Genomic DNA, 18,272 nt, shown 5'->3' with positions numbered 1-18,272 from the left:
AAGTTCATTGCAAGACCAGGGAATTATCCATGTAGTTTCCAGGCTGAAAACATAAACATTATATTGACTAAAATTTCTAAGAAAAATAAAAGGATTCTTATGGATAAACTAAAACTGCCAGTAACTATCCTAACAGTTCAATTGGTGCTAGCTAAAAGCTGCCTGTAGTAGTGGAGTTGTTTGTTTGTTTGTTTGTTTGTTTCTGGAAAGGCTATGGGAAAAATGCTGGCATCTCTTAACCTCAGACACTGTATATGCAACAAACCAATTGATATTAATGGACCCAATAAAGTGTTGATTAAAATAATGAAGGAGATACTGCAGAAACCACTTTATGAAGAAGGAGGGGATCTATTCAAGTCAGACTTTTTTATGGCTTTGTGACCATATAGCGATGATGAAAAATCCAGTATTCAAGTCTGAAACAGACGCATCCTCACACAAAAGCGATGATTAAAAGACATTCAAAAAAGCAATTCTGGACACCTGATACGAAGAGGAATGGAGATTGCTAATGTCACTTCACATGTGGTTATGTCCTGGTAGCTTCTCCCACATTGGTGAATTATGGTCTTTGGTGTGATTCATCCATTCATTCAAATCAGTAAACATTTATAAGGTACTCATTTTGCTATAAGCATCTTGACTGCCAGTAAGATATCACTGCACTTACTTTTCTCAGGCACCTGATATATTGTACAGATAAGTCTTAAGGATGAAAATGAGAGAATTTATGATGGGAAAAGAAGACACATTTATCATTGTACTTTTATACTTGCTTGCTTATTTAAAGATAAATTTAATAACTGTGTCAAATATTGGAGTAAAGGAAGAATGGTTTTCAAAACCAGATTTGTGGATATACATGTGTGTAGATTATGCATGTATGTGGAGAGAGGGAGATAATCTGAATAGATGCAGAGTGAATTGTTGATAGTGGTTAATACTTAATAGTATTGGAGGGCAGCCCCTGTGGTGCAGCGGTTTAGCGCTGCCTACAGCCTGGGGTGTGATCCTGGAGACCCAGGATCAAGTCCCATGTCAGGCTCCCTGCATGGAGCCTGCTTCTCCCTCTGCCTGTGTCTCTGCCTCTGTGTGTGTGTGTGTGTGTGTGTATGAATAAATAAATAAATAAAATCTTAAAAAAAAAAAGTGTTCCTTTAAAAGAAAAAAAAGAATAGTATTGGAGACGGTTGAGTGGGTCAGAATCCAAAATTTTACATTACAGACTTTTTTTTTTGCTTATGGTTTTTTTTTTAATAAAGAAATGTATATTACTTTCTGCATTTAAAAATAATCAAAATAATATGAGGAAAAAGTCTGGTTTCCTTGTATTTGGTTGCTTTAAAGTTAGAGGTCTATCAGCAGAGGATTGATAGGCAATTTGTTTTCATTATCTTCTGAACCATATCTCTGTATCTAGGGACCTGTCAAAGATTACAGACCAGGGAGGTGCCTCATCTATTCATTTTCAACAGTCTTGTATAGTAAATGTGGATTCATTCATTCATTTTGTGAAAAATGACAGTGTATGGAAGCCACTTTACACTTCTGGGAGAAATAATTTTTTTGGTATGAACTCAGAAAGCTTGATCCTTTGTGTGTTTTGGGAGCCCAAATAAACTTATTATTTAAAAAATTATCAAGCATGGGATGCCTTGGTGGCTCAGCAGTTGAGCGTCTGCCTTCGGCTCAGGGCGTGATTCCAGGTCCGGGGATCGAGTCCCGCATCGGGCTTCCTGTGAGGAGCCTGCTTCTCCCTCTGTCTATGTCTCTGCTTCTCTCGCTGTGTTTTTCATGAATAAATAGATAAATAAATAAATGAATAAATCATAAAAAAATTTTTTTGAGCACAATGCAGTTCGGCATTTTATATCTCATGACTTTTCCTCCAAGATTTTTTAATAGTCATCCTATTATATGCTAAAAAATGAAATGTCTCCCCACTGCCTATGTTTATATTGGAAGTCTTTAAAAGACATTATTATTGCTACCATTGCAATTGGTTCATCGATAACTAGTTGTTTTAATTTCTTTATGATGCCACAGTTATCTTCCCAGACCTCACAGATAAGTAAACATTAAGCAAATTTAAAACATATGGAACGTAATTATCTCAGAGAATAGTCAACTTTCATATCCAAAAGAACTTCCTAAATCCTTTCATTTTATATAGGAGAAAACCAAGCCTCAGTGGAGTCAAGTATTTTGTCTAAGGTCACACAACTAGTTGCTGACAAAACCAAGGTTGAAATCCTAATTACTTTTGGCTGATGTCTCCTGTCTGTCCCTGGGAATGTTTGCTTCCCACGCTATGCCCATCCTTCCCTTTGTCTAGCCTAGGAAGGAATCATGCCATGTAAGGAAGGATGTCCTCAACTCCGGAAAGAATTCAGGAGTGGGGCGGGAGAGTGGACTGAGATTTGACTCAGTTTGGTGTTTATTAGTATTGACTCACTGATGGTTAATACATTGAAAAAATAAAGTCTGTGCTTATTTTTAAATAACCAAAATAGCTAGGAGCACTCATCTAGACCAACATACTTATATTCTATGGGATATGTCTGTGAATACGTTATATAGGAAACTAAACACTGTATACCTGTTATCTGTGACTATCTTATAATGAAGTGTCATTTTTCATTTTTATGTATCATTTTCTAATAAAATAAACTATGGAACTAAATTAATTAATACATCCCAAATGGTTCCATTGACCTGACCTCTGTATATCTATCAAACACCTTGTATAAGAATTATTATTTTTTTAAGATTGTATTTACTCATGATAGACAGAGAGAGAGGCAGAGGTGTTGGCAGAGGGAGAACCACTGAGCTACCTAGGTGTCCCTGAGTAAGAATTCTTGACTTTACTTGTCTTGCCTCCCTGTAGGGGCCAGTTACTCTAAAACTTATGTCCTCATTTTTAATACTATCATCTTCTAAAGGTCAAGTTTAATGCCAATCTCTAGGTAAGGTGATGTACATCTGTGTTTGTCTATAAGAGTCGTGATTTTTATCTGCTCTCCTGTTGCAATTAATAATAGTGTCTCCTTTTAATCTCAAAGAGTCAAGGTTTGGATGCTAAATTGTATAATTACCCATTGTGAATGTAGAATATGCTAGAGAAGGAACTTTCCTATGCCAACTTTAAGGCGAATCTTAACATTGCTCCTGTTTGAGCTATGTCTGCCCCTTCCTGTTTCAGTTTAAGAGTTGTAGCTCCTGCCTTCCTAGATTCATTGAAACTGATTTATCTTTCAAACACCATTCTACTCAAAACTCAGTATTTGACTTGATTGAATTAGTGTCTGCCAAGTCCACTTTCGTTTTGGTTTCAACCGGCTCTCCTAATATAGAGTGTGAATAAATCTTCCTGGCTTAAAATAATTAAATCATCAAGAAGACTTTGATGAAGGATTTGTGCTTTGCAGGATAGCTAAATGTATTGTTCCATAGAAACAACACAAATCCAATTGTTTGCATGTTGGATCTCCAATTAGAACATGTTCATACCTGGAAAACCCAAACAGTCTTGCCTAAGGAATCTCTTAAGATACTGCCCGATTATATTCCAAACAACTTCTTTAAGTCTTTGAGGTGGCCAGAATTTATGATCTCAAAGGGCCAGCCAACTTAATATAGAGAATATGGGTTTTGTAGTCAGATGGACATGAGTTCAAATGTTGCTATCATTCTTTCCAGTTTGATCCTTCCATTTCCTCATCTGTGAATGGGGAGCACTTACTTAGATAATGAGAACCCACTACGTTTCCATGCAGTTCTAATACTGGATACATTTTTCTGTAATGATTTCATAGAGGTTTTAGAAGTGATGTTGGCTTTACCACATCTTCCTACCTGTGAGAAAATGTAAATATCTCTTGGTGCCTCTCTTTGGGATCTCTCTGTCCCTATTGCCTAGTTTCAGACCATCACAATGTCTTCCTTGAACAAAGAAACAACCTCTTAGGTAGTCCTCTTAAGTAGTCCTTAAGACCACCTATCCCTAAATTCTTTCTCCACTTAGAATTCCTAAAACAAAGTATCACCTGTTTAAAAATTTTCAGCAGTTCTTCATTGCCTTCAGGATCAAAACAAATTCCAGAACCTTTTGCCTATATTTTCTTCTGCATATTTCACCTGTTAGTCTATGTCCTTCATTCTACACTCCAGCTCCATAGAAATACTTGAAGGGACCCTGGTGTACACTGTCTCCTGCCTGGAATCTTAATCCTCTCCCTCTCCTGCACTCAGAATGTGCCTTGGTTTCATCTTCTTACAAATGCTTTCTTTGCTCACTTCCCATCTCAACTCCACGCTGCTGTGACGTGGTCTCCTGTGATGTTGTGCCAGTCTTCCCAACAGTCTGTAAACTTCTCTCACCTGCAAAGGGCAAGCTTCCTGACATGGAATTTTGTCTTTGTCTTTATACCAAAACACAGCACATTATTTGGACTCAATAAATATGGCCTTTGGTAGGTTGAAGGAAGGAAAGGAAGGAAGAAAAGAAGGGAAGAAAGAAGAAATTTCACTTTATTTTCCAGGAGAAGTTTGTATTCTGGATAAAGAAATATTACCACCTAAGATCACAGGGAATAATTACACAAACCTCATTACCTAGCATGGAGCCTTGTCCCTAGAAGACAATCATTCAATATTTGTAGCTTTCATTTACTAACTGAATGCCACAGTGTACTTAGATTAATATGTAATCAGTACCATAGGAAAGGGCACTTTTTTCAAAAAATATTTTAAATGATGTTATTTGCTATCAAGCTGTAGTAGTGTTCAGACAAGAGATTCCTCTACCTTGGTGTGTTCTGGGAGGGGGGACACCTGAGGTGGTGTTTGGGGAAAGTCATTTTTTTCCAAACAAAAATTCACCCTCTCATTGCCTGCCGTCACATAGCCACCTTTTTGATATGTCTGGACCTAGTTATATTACCCCACAGTATGTCTGAGCCACAGGACCCACAGAGGCTGACTCACTAGAACAGGTAATTAGGAAGCAGTAGGACATGAGATGGGAGAGGAAATCTAATTTACAGCTCGCTGGAGAGCTCTGAATCAGCATGGAGGAGAACCAAGATGGAAGATTAAATTATCTGTGAGCTCACTCCTCTAAAATTATTTAGTCTGTCTCTTTTTTTCATTTAGAAAACATATGCTGTGAATGCAAGGATTTAGCTCCTGCTTCTGAAGAGTTGGCAGCTGGGAGCAGTTTCTTAAAACCACCTGGAAAGGATAGAATTAGCTTTAGGATATCTGCTATTCCAATAAGGGCCACTACTGTGGAGTTCAGGAAACAGAAATGTCCGGAAGCTCTTCGGACCTACCAGCAGCTCAAGGGTATTTGCTGGCCTTTGTGTTAACAAAATTCAAGGGTTTCGAGGTGCTGCGTGTGGATGCAGCCTCCTAGAGCCCAGCAGGGGCTCTTTCCTTATTTCCTGAGATGCCTGGTTGCTTGAGCCACAGGGAGACTTGAAGAGTTCAGTCAATTGAGGGAATAGATTAGTCTTTGCCTTCATGCTTGTGGACTTCTGTTAGATGCTTGTTGACTGAAGAATAGTAACCCAGGCAACAAATAAAATTATTCATTCAAGAAATATTAGTCAAATGCATACTCTGGTAGATGCTGTTCTGAATGCTGGGGAAAATGTAGTTTAAAAAGCCTAAGTATTATATTTCTGATCTTACTTATGACTTCCAACACATTTCTGGTTTATAAAACTCATTCTAGAGGATATACAGTAAACATTTAAACTAACTGAATGAATAAATAAATACAAAAGGAATCCAAGATAATTTTAGAGAGTGGCAAATGCTTTGAAGAAAAATTAAAATAGAAAAAATGAGGTAAAGAGTGTGTGTATATAAGGGACAGGGGAGATGATTAGCTAGAGTGGTCAGGAAATCTTTTATCTGGGGAAGCAGCATTTGAAATGAGTCTTGAGTTCTGATTAAGTGGTGATCCTGCAAAGATGTGAGGGGAAAATATCCTGGGCAGTTGAAACAGCAGGTTAGGAAAGCAGTAGGAAAGATAAGCTGGGGTGAAAGAATGTGAGGCCTAGGAAGCCATCGTTAGGCATTTGGGTTTATACTGCATGCGGTGGGAAACCATTGCAGGGATGAAGCAGGGGAATGATGGGAAACATTTAGAGGGCATGAAATGGGATAATGAGAAAGCATTAGGAGGTGTGAAGCAGAAGAATCATGGGATATTGTCAGATGGTATAACGAGGAAATAATTATCCTAGCTGGTGTGAGGAAAATGGCTTTTGAGAGGAGATGGGCAACAAAGTAAGCATGAGCTCCAATTGAAGAGAATTGATGCTTGAGATTTTTATGTGCAGAGTTCTCCGGGACTATTAAAAATGCCCATGTATGATATCTCCTCCCAAGCATAGAATATTATAATCCAGTAGCTGTTCATGCAGTCACTTCCCTTCATTGCTATCACAAAAGAGCTCTCTGGGATTCTTTAATAAAAGCCTTCCTCTAGTGTTACTGTAAACCTGAAAACTGAGAGGAGATCAAGAGTTAAGAGAACTCCGACTATCTTGCCTGTGTTAATACAGTCTGCCCTGGATTTCACCTCTGCTGTAAGTACCTCTCCCATCAGTGAAATTCAACTCCACACATCCAGGCTTCATAACACAGTAACTAGTCTCCACTAAACTATGCTAGGATTCTAAAATCCAGAGCATGCCCAGAGTAGGGCAACCTGGAGTATGTCCAAGGGACCTAAATATAGAGGGCCATTTTTTTTTAATGGTTCTATGTCACTGTGTTATTTTAGATTGCATTGGATTCACACATTGACAGCACATGCTTCCCTTCCAATGGATAGTAACAAACCGTGTCATGAACTACAAAGTAAGTTCGAGGACCAATTTCCTGTTGCTGGCACTGGTTACCAAAATTGCTAGTTCCCTCTTTGCTTAACCTATTTTGAGAAACTTTGGTTTTTGCATTTGATAGCTATAATTTATTGTCTGTGGCTCAGCCCACTCTGTTCCAAACAACCTGCTTGTATGTGACTTCTCCTTACACCTTCCTCTGTGAGTCCAGTCCACAGCCCAGGATCACCCTGACTTATTCCATCTAAATCTCTGTGTCTCTCCTCACAGCCTTACCTCTCTTTCAAGGCTTACTCAGATTTCCTTCCTGTTCCTTCTAACAGACAAAAGGCAAAATGTTCAAATTAAAAGTAAAGAAGTAAAAGAAAAATAAGGAATACTTTTAGTAACCTCAAGTAACATGTATCAGACTGTCAGGCTCTAATCATATTTGACATATTAGCGTTATATATAAATGTAGTGTTGATGTCTTTGGGATTTATATTTGTGCAGAGCTTAGTTAGGCCAAATTAACTGAGAATGGAAGGAGAACCAGATCCTGCCATCGTGTCAAAAAGTATAAAGTAAGGTTTTTAAGATTGCTTTCTCAACTATGGTGTATTTTGAATCAGTCACTTATTTGTCATGGTTGGAAAATTGATTTAGTACCTATTAATTGCTCGACATTTTGGAAAATATCTTTCGAAAAATGAATTGTAACTTAAAAAAATACATTTTTATAATTATTTAGTCACAGTTACACTATTTTCTTCCAAAGACCAGGGCAAGAGTACATACAGCAACATTTTAAAAGTAGATGGGCAATATCAAAACCAAACTGAATTTCTGAATGAAAGAATGTGTCACAGTTTGAAAATGGGTTTTGAATGGTCTGAGCATTTGTTAATTGTGTCATTAAATTGTAGCATGGAATGGAGATTTGCCTTTAGTATTTTAGGAGTCAGATCACATAGAAAGATTAATAGTGGCCAGAGAAACTTTGATTTGGGCCATTTCATATTTTGACTTATTTGACCCTAGGATGAATGTTGTTGAGAGTGGGCAACTCAATGGAGAGAATGTAAATTAATTTTGGGCACATGCTTATAATGTGGCCTGGCTGGCTAATATATAATATTTATAGCTGGTCGATAAACAAGTAATGAGACAACTAAGGAGCTCTACATTTATGAACTTCCTAAAAAGTGAAGCTTACAAGTTTACCACTGAAAACTCCAGAATGGATAAAAAGGTAGTTATAGAAAATTGGCCTTATTTTTTAAGTGAGCCCTTTGATTTTGACACTTACACACTTATCTAAAAAAGTTATTGTTTGTTACTACATTCCACAAGAGAAGGATGAGGTAGGTTTATAAATGTTCGATTAATATTTGTTAAATAAGTGTATGAATGGATGAATGAATACATTTTAGGAAAATTTAAAAAATATTATAATAAGAATATCACTCCTTCAGTAGGGAAAAATAATTTCTTTATATATAAGTAGGAAATGTTACATGAAGGACACCAAATAAAAATTATTACGCTGCTTCTCTTTTATCTGACAAAATATGTAATCAATATGTACTACATCAGTATGTATTCTTGTATTAATAACAAAAAAAAACTCACACATATGGTAAAAATAAATCTTGACATATTGGAAATAGGGACCTGTCGTAATAGTAGTGTGTTTCTAGTTCTTTTGTGTGTGTGTGTGTGTGTGTGTGTGTGTGCGTGTGTTTCTAGTTCAATATCACTGATATTGGGTAGAAATATTAAAGACTAACACCAGTCACAACACCATCCCTCATAGTCATCTATAAGGACTCAGGGATGTTAGCATCCCTTGAAAATTAGTGACTCCTGAGACATAAATTACTATGGAAAATCAACAAAGGATAAGATTCTTCCCTAGGTATACATGAAACTGGGCATCATAGACAAACTCTTAGTATTAAGGATTTTAAAGTGGAGTGAAATTTTTGCTCTGAGAACAGATGGTTCTCACATTGTAATTGTGTTACTGTTTGTTCCTTGCCAACTCATATTGGTATTATCCAAAGACACACAGGAAAAAGGTAAATCATTTCCCTTCTGGTACACTAGAGTAGTAGAAAGAGCATTGAATCCGGAGTTGTGCAACCTGGTAACTATTCTTAGCTGCAGCATTAATTAGCTATGTGAATCACCTTCGTACAAATCATATTTTCTCTGGGTATCAGTTTCCTCATCTATAAAACGAGGGCATTGGTTTAAATTATATTTAAGATCCTGATACGCTTTCTGTGGTTCTCTTCTTCTTCTTCTCCTCCTCCTCCTCCTCCTCCTCCTCCTCCTCCTCCTCCTCCTCCTCCTCCTTCTTCTTCTTCTTCTTCTTCTTTTGTCTTTTTCTGAATGCTCAACTACTACATTATTTAAGGTATAGTTCCTGGTTCTTTTTTTTTTTTTTTTTTTTTTTCTCCCCTCCCCTCTCTGTCTCTTTCTTCAATATATGGGCTAGGAGGACACTGACTAAGTCTGAGGGGCTGGAGGAGGAAGAAAATTAGCTGCAGGAAAGGTTTATATCCCACTCTACAGGAAAACTTAAATATAGCTACTACAGCTTTGAAAGGAATGGTTTATGTCCAAACAGCATTTTCCAGACAAGCTCTGTACTTTTTTGCCAACAGAATTAACTTTAAACTGAACGCAGTAGACAGTTAAACAAGAGTCGGCACTGGAAACAGCTGTGAGTAGACAAGCCCAGTTACTTATAAGGTACTGTTTTTTACTCGTGAAATCTCCTTCAGGGTTTCCTTGCTTCGGGCACAAGTATTTCGTGGTCATTTGACCTTTCCCCCTACCTTGTCTCTATTGAGAGAAAAGACACTCTTTAAAATACCTTAGGTTTTTAGCTGTATTGTTTGTGGCTGTTGATATTTGAAGTTACTAGGATTTTGTTTTGTTTTGTTTTGTTTTGTTTTGTTTTGAGGAACCTAATGATTGTTGCTGTTATTTTATTTTGAAGCTTAGTTTAGCTTTGTCCTTTGTTGCATCTTGTCTTGAGTGGGTTTTATGTTTTGTTGTTCATGTCGGATAAAGAAAGATATGCTTTAATATTAAGGAATGTACAGACTGCTCTGGAATGAGGGGGAGGGATAGGTTATTCGTCTTCCATTTGAAGTATAGAACCACTATAGAGCCAATCAGATCGGAGGACCAAGACCGGGCCACTGCAGGCACTTGAAACTGACTCGGGAAAGGCTCCTTGACCTCAGCACAGCTTGGTAGATCTGACCTGGAAAACACAATTTTGAATCAGGATTTTACTTCTAATCTACTTCTACAGTTAATTGTTCATTTTAACCAATCCTTCCCTTCATTTCCATTTATTTTTAAAAATTCTGGCAAGCCTTTTTTTTTTTTTTAAAGATATTAATTTATTTATTCATTAGAGACAGAGAGAGAGAGAAGAAGAGACATAGGCAGAGGGAGAAGCAGGCTCCCTGGGGGAACCTGATGTGGGACTTGATCCCAAGGACCCTGGGATCACACCCTGAGCCAAAGGCAGACTCTTAACCACTGAGCCACCCCAGGTGCCCCAAGCCTTTAAAAAATATATTTTTTTTCATTAAATATATATATATTTTATTCTGCTATAAAAACATATAGCAGAATATACGTTTTATTTTTTTCATTAAAAAAATATATATGTATCTTAATAAAGTTTATCTTCTTTAAGCTCATCCACCTTAAATGGACATTTCCAAGATCTCCAATCACTGAATTGTGGAGGCTCTCAGAGCAGAAGGGGAATAGCCCAAAATGGCAGTGGAGTGGACTGAAATGAACCACTATTATCTGAATTGTCATTCTTTCCCCAGAGGCCTGGCTGGCTAATATATAATATTAATAGCTGGTCGATAAACAAGTAATGAGACAACTAAGGAGCTCTACATTTATGAACTTCCTAAAAAGTGAAGCTTACAAGTTTACCACTGAAAACTCCAGAAATTTTAGAAAGAATTTAGTTTTGGATAGTTAACTTTCTGAGATCCAGTGTATATTTTGATATCTCTCTGGAGGGAACTAAATTCAATTTAACATTCTCTGAACTACCCAGCCTTCTCATCATGGATATAGACTATAGAATTATTCTATCATGTAATGATACATTGGGGGCCTATTCTGTGGTATGTAAGGCTATTACTTCTTCTGTCATAAGGTCACGTAATCACTATGCTCTTTTAAATTATATTATTTTTATAGGACTTTTTGCCTCCTCTGTCCAGCGTGCATATGGAACTGTGACTTCTTATGGGTGTGGACGTTTTGTGTTCTTCTCACAATGCCCTTCAACCTCAGCCACATTTTTATAATTCTTATTTCTTTTATGCTGTGCACAAGAAAACCAGAAGGAAAAAACACTTATAAAAATTGTGGAAGGAATGAGAAGCAATAACTTTATTTGAGGGCCCAAGTGATTCTCTTGTGAGCGAAGTGCACGTGCCAAAGTGCATAGACACGGTGACATCTATTTTAGGTACTCAGGAGACTTTTGGTTTGTGTCCAAGTTCTTACTTATGGTCTGTAGTAGAAGTTGCCATGGAAGTGGCTCTGGGATAAGTAAGGCATTACTGCATCAGATACAGAAAGTGTTGTTTGTTCTTCTTTTTATAAAGTTACTGGAGGTGTGTGTCAAGGAATCAGTGACTAACCACATCTCAAGGGGCAGATTTAATATTAAGTACAAAGTATTTTATTTTAGTTCCATTCACACATAAAATGTTCACATGCATGCATGGCTGGGAAACAGCATAATCATGCTTTGTAGGAAAGAGTTGTGGAAAAGGAAAAAGAATACATTCATCATCTAGTCCATGCAGTTATTCTGTGTGGAGATTGTGCTTTAAGGAGAAAAGATGTATTTTTCAGTTGTGTCAATAATGTCTTGATTTGTTTAACTGTATCCTCACTTACAGTTTAAGTTGAAAATACTATGAAGCACTGAATTGTATAGCAGAATATATGTTTTCTTACCTTTCAATATTTTTATGTTGTACATTGCAGGGCAAAATGAATCACTGGTTTCTCAGTGATTTTGATAACTAATCCCACTTTACCCGTGAAAAAAATTAAAACTGGATGTATTAGACAAAAGCACGAAGTGATAAACTGAGTCCATGGCAATTCTAAATTCCTTAAGCAGTCCATTGCTAATGACCTGACCATAGAGCTTTACCTAAAATTCTGTGTGAGGACTTTTGTCTTAGAGGCCTTTTTTACTTAATGCTAATTTTTAAATACAAGTTTCATCTAGTCACTGTAGAAATTGTTATTGGGTCTTAAAACATCTTGTGGTGTAAATAACAAACTCTTTATGTTTGAAACAATGAGTTAACAGACTGCCTTTTGCCTTCAACATTGAATTTAGGGTCCACTTAAGTTCAGAAGCATTGTCTAAAAGCTAGAGATTTTAGTTATTTTTTGCTCCCTCACTCTTTCAGTTAAATGACATGAGTTATTGTAAAATAAAATGTTATTCCAATTGAGACATAACTCTTTAAAATTGAAAATATGTTATTTAAGTCAATACAGTAAAACTTTTTTTTTTTTTTAAGATTTTATTTATTTATTCATGACAGACACAGAGAATCAGAGACATAGGCAGAGGGAGAAGCAGGCTCCCTGTGGTGAGTCCAATGCGGACTTGATCCTAGGGCCCTGGGATCACGCCCTGAGCCGAAGGCAAGCACTCAATCTCTGAGCCACCCAGGTGTCACTCTTTTTTTATTTCATTGATTCCCCCACTTTTTTTTATTTCATTGATTCTTTCAGTTTAATCTAAGTGTAATTTTCACAGGCTTACCTAATGAGGAAATCTAACATGTGAAAGGATATGTATTTTACAAGGAGAACTATACTATCACAAGACCTAACCTAAAATTCCTGAAAACTCAGTGCTGTGATAAATATACCCTAATGAAGACTTCCATTTAAAAAGAGCTTTTAAAACTGGAAAGAGAAGCCTGTTAGTGTTCACCGATGATGCTTTTTAAGGGTCTTTCTTGACACAGCCTTGTGAGACTGCTCCAGAAGCCTCAGAACGTAGCCCCTCATGAACTAAAATTCAGTGAGCAAATGTACATATTACAAGGAACTGTCAAGTCCAATGCTGTAGATTGTGAACAAGAGAGAGAAGCTATCAAAATTGCCTTAGTTGTTGAACAGAGAAAGAGGTAATTGCTTTCTTCTCATCAAAATCAGAATTTAGTTCATTTTCAATTTCAACATCCCAGGAAAGACACTCAAACTGATGCAAAAATGTTCTTATATGTTGGCCTTTGCTTAATGTCCTAAATTGGTACTCATGGACAATTTAAGAGGTGATGTGGTCAAAGACTAAGATCCTTTTTTGTTCATTTTAGTCGTGCAAAAAATGTCTGTTGAATGAATATAACTTCCAATCCTTAAATTGGCAAAAAAAAAAAAAAAAAAGTACTAAAACCATTATATTTTAATTCATGTTTTATTATTGGAATATTTGTTCTGTAGTTTCCTGTTGGGTTATGCTAAAACATAAAAACTTCATAGTTCATAATAAGTTATAAAATTGCCGTTAGCCAACAGTAATTTAAGAACTATGAATTGCGGGCAGCCCGGGTGGCTCAGCAGTTTAGCGCCACCTTCAGCCCAGGGCGTGATCCTGGAGACTCGGGATCAGGTCCCAGGTCAGGCTCCCTGCACGGAGCCTGTTTCTCCCTCTGCCTGTGTCTCTGCCTCTCTCTCTAGCTGTGTCTCTCATGGATAAATAAATAAAATCTTAAAAAAAAAAAAAAAAAAAGAACTATGAATTGCTAGAGGTGCCTAAAGCCAGTGATAATTTAAAAAGCAGAGTTGGAATACATGAAGGTGTCAGCCTTTTTCCTCTACTCTTTGTTTATTTTGCTGAAGGTATTGTGGAATTTATAATACATTTGTTACAAGCAGATGCTGCTTTTTAAACTTAATATTATTATGTTAATATAATTTTGTTAATATTATGTGATTTATTATTAGTGGGAAAATAGAAGGATATTAGAAGAACAGATAAATGTGGCTGAGTCTAAGACAGTTTTGCAGGCCAAATATTATTTTGGTCTTAAAATTTTTAAAAAGTAGTTTTTAAAGATTATGAAAGTTGTAGGGGTACCTGGGTGACTCAGTCAGTTAAGTGTCTGGATCAGGATTGAGCCCTGGATTGGGCTTCCTGCTCAGGAGGAGGTCTGCTTCTCACTCTTCCCCTCACCCCATTTGTGCTCTCCCTCTCTCTCTCTCTCTCTCTCTCTCAAATAAATAAATAAAATCTTTAAAAATAATAATAATAATAATAGAAGATTATGTAAGTCTAGGCAAATAATGATACCTTTCCAAACTAACAAAAATAATAATAGTGATTCTAAGGAGCAATTTCCATTTTGCTTTAGCTTCTCCCTCCAACCTGCTTGCTTTTCAATGTGTCTAATACAAAGATGTGTTCTGTGGCCCTTCTCTGAAGCGCAGCGCGAGTCCAGCAGGGAAGACAGCATCCATAGGTCCTCCATCTCCTCACATGAAAACAGTATAAATAGAGTCGAAAACAATAGAAAGGAAAGCAAACTTCCTGCAACCTGGAGGTATAGAAAGTCCTCCCTAACTCACCAGAAAGCTAACAATTGTAAGGATTATGAAGAGAGTGACAATATAAAAGGAGAAATAAATTCTTATTACCAATTCCACTCTCCAGTGGATTCATTCCTATTGTTAGATTTCTTTCCATATCTGTGTACATAACATATCATCAATATTTTGTTTGGTTTTCCTTTTACAAAATCAGCTTAAAACTGTACATTTGCATTCCACCTTTCTTCATGTAACATTTTATGAGGAACTTGTCCTGTATTATTCAGAATGCTTTGGAAAAAAAATAACATGATATTCTATTCTATCCTACGGCAACACTATATGTAACAGAATGTGCTCCCCCGTTGTTGGGGACCTATGTTGTTTTGGGGTGTTCTGTTGTACATGAAGTAAGAATAAGCATTCGTTTACATGTGACCTTTGCTCATTGGGTTATTTTAGGATTGTAATAACTTAGAAATTTGCAAGTTCAAATCCTCTCTGCAGTATAGGGGAATGAAGTGCAGAAAGATTGCTCATGTAGAACCCAGGCTTCCAGCTTTCAGTCTAATTTCAGTGATCATCCAGAAGTAATGACTGGATGATACATTTACTCTGGGGCTAAAGGTGAAAACATAATTTCCGTCTGTCTGAGTAAGAGGTCAACCATGTACCCTATCCTCTGAAGATCTCCAGGGAACAGAAGGGTTCTCATACTAAAGGAAGAACTCCAGATTCCGGGCCAGAAGGCTTTATTACACAAGGGGTGATAAACATATAATAACTATGGGAACATTTTTAAATAGCTGTCACTTTGTTAATGAGTATTTGCTAAAGCATTTCCTGGGCCACTAGTGTTTATGGAACTTTTAAACAAAATATTTATAAGGATGAAACCAGAACTTGTTTTATAAATTACGTCCTTTTACTTGCACCTTAACTTCTCCTCGGTGCACATCCCATGTTCAGGCCTCTGCTACACTAAACAAACAAACACTCAACTTTCTCAACCAAGCGCTCTCTTCCTGATGCCAAGAAAAATTTCTTCTTTTTTTTGTTTTGCTTTCCCACCTCCCTCTGACTCTAAAACTCTTTGCAGTTGGCATTTATTTCGACTACAATACTGAAATTAGCTCTCAGAGGTTGCTAATGATGGCCGAATTAACTGTTAAGCCAGAGCTTTTTAGCCATTGCTCAGCTCTGCTCTTTTTGCCATTTTTACCATTTACTGCCATGCTGTCCTTGAAATATTTCCACCTTTTAGTGTTAAGGATCTTGTACTAGCCTATGGCTCCACCTTTCTTTTCTTCACTCTCTTTAGAGGGCCCCTGTCTTCTTCCCACCCCCTTGCTCTGGGTGTCTGGGTTTGTTTTATTCCCTTTCCTTTATAGTTTTTCCCTCAGAAGATTGCATCTAACACCAAGGCTTTTGCTGAAAGCCCAGTTTAGAGATCTGGTAGGCAAGACCTCTTGTAACTCACAATTAGCACAAGTTATAATACTGGTTTCCTTTCTCTGGATGCACAGCACTTGTATTAGGAGCTTTGGCTTGATGGGTAAGTGGGCTAGATTTCAGGCCCAGCTTGACTACACAACCTTCCTTGGTTGCCCTGCTTGTCAGAGTGCCCCATACCAGGCTGCTTCAGATACTCTAGTGCTTCAGACTCCATATCATTCCCTCACTCCAGACGGCCCTTCATCTTTTATCTCCTTCCTCACTTCCTGTGCAACCAGGTGACAATTATTATAGAATTTTAAAAACTATAGTCTTTGTTTTGTTTTGTTTTTCATCTCCATGACCATCTTGCTCAGAATTAAATTATCTCTTCTTAACCCATTGTCTTCTTCCTGATCCTGGTTTCTCTCTCTCCAATCCTTTGCCACTCCAGTCCATCTTCTACACTGTTGGCAATTTAAAGAAATATATGTGTGTGTATATATATATATATAGCTCAGCTCTGGCATATTTTACATGTATCATCCTTTGCAGGTTACTTAACATTTCTAAACCTCTGTTTTCTCACTTAAAAGAAGTGTAAGAAGTGTACCAATAATGGTTAACACATATCCAACCCATATATGCACTAGAGTGCTCTGTGTTCTTTCCATGCATTCCTTTATCCAGTACTCACAAGAGTACATTTTATTAGATTTATACTAAATATGCCTTAAGAATGCAATCCAGTTGATCTTAAAGAGACTGATTTATTCTTTATGAGTTCAAAATTTTTTTCTTTTAAGAAAGCTACTCTAAAGTTAACCCAGATAATACCAGTTACCTTAGCCCAATTGCAAATGATGGTAAAACAGTAAGTAGATGTTTTATTTCAATTGGAGACAAAGGCATCTTCTGGCCCATTCTTTTCTCTTGCTGGAGGGGAGGTGGATGGGAGGATGGGCTAAATGGGTGATGAGCATTAAGGAGGCCATTTATGAAGAGCACTAAGTGTTACATGTAAGTGATGAATCACTAAATTCTCTTCCTAAAACTAATTGTGCACTATATGTTAACTAACTTGAATTTAAATAAAATCTTGGAAGGAAAAAAAACAAAAAACAAAAAACAACAAAAAAAAAGAAAGAGTAGCAAGAAAACGAAAACTTTTTTTTTTGTAACTGCAAACTACCTGATGCAAATGAACATTTTTCTTCATTCAAATACATGAATCAAACACATGTGATTCAAATCACATTCTATATGATTTTCTTTATTCTTTATGATACAACCTTATGGTCACAAAATAAACAAGTGGAGTAGCCAGGAATCTGTCCCAGGTTTTTGACAACAGGCTCTCTGCCTCATTTGCAGATTGCTTCTCTTTCTATGAATTTAAGAATTCCTGCAATGACATAATCAAATTTAAGTGGAAATACTTCAGAGTAATGACTAAGGGGATTCAGGTGTTTGTCAGGAATATTATTTCACTATAGTTTTCTCCTGGAGTAATAGATTGATTTAGGTTTTTCCAAATCGACACATGCCTTCCACTTTGGGTAGATACGCTGACCATTTTCCCTTGTCTCCAGTACCAGTTTTTTTTTAAAGCTATTGCTAGTGTCTTCGCTAGTGCTTTCCCCCAGAGACTAAGCTATTTCTGTCAGAGGACTTTGGCTCTGTCTTAGCATCAAAGGTTCTGTGGTTTATTTCATTTCCTTAATCTACTCAGTAATTATGTATGAATGGAAGTTGCCTAAATTATACAATAGGGGAGTTGGAAGGGGTCTTAAGGATATTGTAATGAAGCCTGACCAAAGCAGGCCAAACTAGGCTAAGAGACATATCAATGATCATAGAACAAGTCTAGAGGGTGCTTCCTCTATAAGAATGTGTACGTTGCAGTTATACTGGCAACTTCTTGGAATATTAAGTGCATTGAATAGTCTAAAAATCACAATAGAAATAAATCTGAGTGTTCTCTTTCCTTCTCCCTCCATCTTTTAGTGTCAGGCAGGAATGGTTGGAATCCAGTGGGTATATTAAAGATCCACCCTCTTTTTCATTCTCAGGAGCTGCTTTTTGGTGGAGAAAGCCTTCCAGATGCTGTTTGACTTTAAACTTTCTCAGCTCTGAAATGGGATTTACTGACATGTGTCACAAATAAAATAATGAAATATTTATGAATCATCCTGAAAGTGCAACTCCCAGTGCTCCACAGTGTTCTCTGAAGCAAAGTAAATCTCTGTGTCAGAGACATATTTGTACATTTAAAAATATATATAAATATGTATATATGTGTATATATATACACATATATGTAAACATTATGCTTGTGGCAGTTTTAAAATATGAAATACAATATTTCTATGA

The 18,272-nt window shown here is 36.9% G+C and overlaps 1 protein-coding gene across 4 annotated transcripts in view; it reads left to right on the top strand.

Moving 5' to 3' along the window:
• The window catches only part of ARHGAP24 (Rho GTPase activating protein 24), a 743,240-nt gene that overhangs the window by 508,851 nt on the left and 216,117 nt on the right, over window positions 1-18,272 (top strand). Inside the window, exon 1 of one of the 4 annotated variants that reach the window (XM_038582218.1) lies at window positions 9,338-9,573. The exons of 2 other annotated variants lie outside the window; for them this stretch is intronic. The gene's annotated coding sequence lies outside the window, so the exon portion shown is untranslated. Of the gene's footprint in view, window positions 1-9,337; window positions 9,603-18,272 lie in introns of those variants that run through there. One more of the 4 variants, XM_038582216.1, reaches the window with a different exon arrangement.

Source organism: Canis lupus, chromosome 32, assembly GCF_011100685.1.
Source record: "Canis lupus familiaris isolate Mischka breed German Shepherd chromosome 32, alternate assembly UU_Cfam_GSD_1.0, whole genome shotgun sequence".
Classification (NCBI taxonomy): Eukaryota; Metazoa; Chordata; class Mammalia; order Carnivora; family Canidae; genus Canis; species Canis lupus.
Note: the sequence above shows the minus strand (reverse complement) of the source record. Positions and strands in the feature narration are given on the sequence as shown.